We start from the raw sequence: 4,026 nt of genomic DNA, 5'->3' as shown, positions 1-4,026 counted from the left end.
ATCTGGGAAATGGGAGTTTTATATTTATGGTCTGGTATTTATGCAGGACCCTTGGGTTAATGTCCCTCCCTCAGAGGGGGTGCGGTGGGTGCTTGAGCACCTGCCCCTTTTCCACTTGATGCCCAAAGTGCCCTTTTGTCAAGGCAATTTTAATTTCTTTTTGTAATTAAACGCCCTTTTGTCAAGGCCTGCCTAATGTAACTATTAGTCAAATTAATTAACAATAGTTTAGGCTTAAATTAAATTATCCACATGATGACCTTTCACCTGACGATCTCATCCGGGATGATCCCTCACCTTCAGACCCCTTTAGGATGCCTTCAATAACGTCCACGGCTGCCGGCAAGTGGAGTTCTCATCGGAGAGGTGTGCTTGTAAACTTATATTATATTATTGAACTATTATTATTTTACGAGAACGGCATGAAGAGATCATGCACAGCTGTTGTTTATATTGCTGTGTGTAGCCTGTGGAAGCAAGGTTAGCTGCAGCAAGGGGCTACAATATGTTTGTTCAATGTTTTCCTAATGACAGTTTTGTGATTGGTTTATAAAGGCTACTACAAACACCCTTTACCCATTTTTATCACAGAATAATTCAGGAAAATATATTTTATAGTTTATAAAGTAGCTTATACTACTGTTACAGCTATTAAAATAGTTCAATTTTGAATTTAATGGCAAAGTGATTATATTTTGTTTCGTTTTTTTATTAAGTTAAATTAGAAAAACGTTTGTAGCATTTTTTGTTCTTTAAATATACGTTTTTGTTTTTTAAAGTAACGAACAGCGGCCATTGGAAGACTGTTCATAATCTGTTTGATCAATTTGCCATCTCAAATCATCCCGACTTGCCTAAAATAAAATCTATAGATATAAAACAGTTCAAGTAGCTATAAAATAATGTTAGTTTAAACGTTAAACCCAGATAAATGTGCGCTATTAGGCGCATATCCAATCATTTTTGTGGAGAGTGGAAGCTAAAGCCGCTTTGCAGGACTTGGAGGCACCAGCGGGATCACTTGCATTTTTTTTTCAGTCAAAACAATTTAAAATTATCCATCACTTTTGCTTACATAGGTAAGAGCAATACATCATTCGGACCTGTAAAGGATCTACTTTTATATATCACAATATCAACAAAACTTTACAAACAGTGCTTTTATAAAATAAAGAAAACAAACATGATGCGCTTCCTGCAGTCTCATACTTGAATTCACAAAAATGAACTGAAACTCAACGAATACATGCATGATAAATACATATATATATAAAGCTTTAAATTATTACTTAAAATAAAACAAATCGAAAACAAAAACTCTTTCATTATGTAATCCGTAAAGATGAATTTCTCTCTACAGGTGAAAATCATTCAAATATCTCTTTACTATTTCCCCTCGACACATGCATTGGAATTACTTTTGCCAGTGCTTTGTGGCAAGATGGTGTTGTGTTGCGTCTTTCAGATGTGCGCGCGTGTGTGTGTGGTGTGGCCGCCGTGCTCATGCTGTCCTTATCGTTATGCTCTGCTTATGATGACATATAGGCTTGCTCTGATTAAACGGTGGTGTGTATTCAAGCAGGTGTAGTTGCGTTGGCCTATTTTGTTAACAGATGCATTTTAGGCTAGGCCCACCCAATTTTCTCTGAGCACTTGTGCTCTTGACCCTTGATTTTTAATACTAGATTTTTTTCTGGCTGCTGTATTTGTGTTTGTAAAGCATGTTTTTTTATAGCAAGAAAAATTCTGATTAAATGTTTTTGGTTAATTATTAATGATGGTGTAATCATCATCTAGTCGCCTGATTCACTGATCTCATTCAGTGGCTAATCTATAATGACATGGAGTGCTTTTCTATTAGTTTCATGTTATTTACAATAACTGTATGACACTATGAGATGACAAACTATTATGAAAGTTTATCATATGCACAAAACCTTTAAAACTACGGTGTCACTCAGACACACACAGACATCAAGAATCAGCATTTGAATCTCAACAATGGTGACATTCAAAAGCTTCATGCTGCAATGCATGTTGGGTACAAGCAGAGTACAAAACTCATCCATGACTCCCAGCATGCATTGCTGCATGAATAAATAATGCTGCTGAATTGTCCTTATTTTCTTTAATTCTTACTATTTGCTTTTATTTTTGCTTTTGTTTTTTTTAATAGCATATTTTGTGATTTTCAGAGTTGATCTGTTTATTTTGTTGATTGCCACCATTGTTTAGATTCATACACTGATTCTTGATTTGTGTGTTTAATAGCATGTCAGAGCTTTTTGTTATGAGTAATGTGTGTGATTTTTCATAATATCCTGCTCTTGTGCTAAAATGGCTAAAATAGAGCATTGCTTTGGTAAGAGAAGTAACACTGAAAACCACTGAACCTGGTGTTTAAAACGGATTGTATCATTAGCAAAACATAGTCACCAATATAACATATTGTGCTTTGGCCCAGTTGTGCTGAAAAACACACTGTTAGCCAAAGAAAAGTCAATGTTAAAAAGTCCAAAGGTTCAAGAGCCCAACTAAAGCAAACATTGATCTTCATCATGGTAGAGTCCACAAAAAAAAAAAAAAAATCGTCTCGGTTACGTATGGAAACCCTTGTTCGCTGATGGAGGGAACGGAGACGTTGTGTCGAATGTACAAAAATAGGGGTTCTCTTGGGAGCCCAGACACCTCTGACATCTTTGAGAAAAGGCCAATGAAATTGGGTGTTCAGAATGGCATCTGCTCACTGGTTCTGTTCTGAGGAGTCGAGAATTGTCTCAACCCACTCAGAGGCAGTCCAGAGTTGTGGCAGGAAGGACACAACATCTCCGTTCCCTCCATCAGGGAACAAGGGTTACCATACGTAACTGAGACGTTCCCTTTCTATCATCCACTTCGACGTTGTGTCGAATGTACGACACTAGGACACAATAATGAGATGCCTTTAACTGAAAATTTAAAATTGAGTGTTTAATCTTATCATTATACATTACTGACACGCTATCCTCCAATTTGATACTGTTAAGTGCTTTGACACAATCTGTATTGTAAAAGCGCTATATAAATAAAGGTGACTTGACTTGACTTGACTAGGAGTCCCAAGGGAAAGCACCAATAGCTCACAGACTTTCTCACGAGTGTACGGGAACGCTGTAGCAAGCTCTACACCGTGCCAGTCTCCTGAGTCTCAGAGCTTGCATTTATGAGCTTTGGTGAGGGAGGAGGAATTTGTATACCGTGTTCTGGCCGAAAGAGGAGCCTTCCAAGATTTCGTCAATTCCTCGTGCACTTCCGGGAAGAAAGGCACCGGGGTAGAGCATGGCCTGGAGTCACGGTCATCCCTCAAATACCAATCGTCAAGCCTAGAGCATTCGGGACGAGGCGAAGAATTCCACACAAGCCCGATCTCTTTGGCTACCCGTTCGAGCACGGCCGCCATTTCAGCGTCCGCAATCGACTGAGACTCAGCCCCTGCAGTTGAAGTGAGCCGCGGCTTCTTCATAAAGAGCACGACTCGCAAGCAGAGTGTGCCAAGGGCATGTCCTCGCAAGCAGGACAACCACCCTCAGCGAACGCTGCTTCAAACACTGAAGACAATGATCGTTAGGGGAAAGGTAGAAACTGCAACCAGAAGGACACAGATGGAATGGCATAATGAAACCGTGTCAGCTCTTTCAGAGATATTTTGCTCTTTTATAGGTAAATCTTCTCCTTGAGATCACCGTCGAAGCATCCAGGGGGACTCTCACTGCAGCTAGCTGAGTCTAAAGGGTTAAAGATGTAAGATGTAAAAAACAAAACAAAACAAAAAAACAGCATGAATTGTGATTTAACAGCAATAATCTGTGATTAATTCACAGCGTCCGTAGAAAAACAGTTACTTAATTCCTGTTATTTCAATATACTGTAAAAACATTATTTTCACTGAAATGTGAAGGTCCACAGAAAACAGTTATGCAAAGTCTTGAACTGATGAGGAGAGTAAACATTTAACGGAACAGTATTAATATCTTTTTGCACAAGAGA

This window comes from Onychostoma macrolepis, chromosome 23, assembly GCF_012432095.1.
Source record: "Onychostoma macrolepis isolate SWU-2019 chromosome 23, ASM1243209v1, whole genome shotgun sequence".
In the NCBI taxonomy this organism is placed as follows: Eukaryota; Metazoa; Chordata; class Actinopteri; order Cypriniformes; family Cyprinidae; genus Onychostoma; species Onychostoma macrolepis.
Note: the sequence above shows the minus strand (reverse complement) of the source record.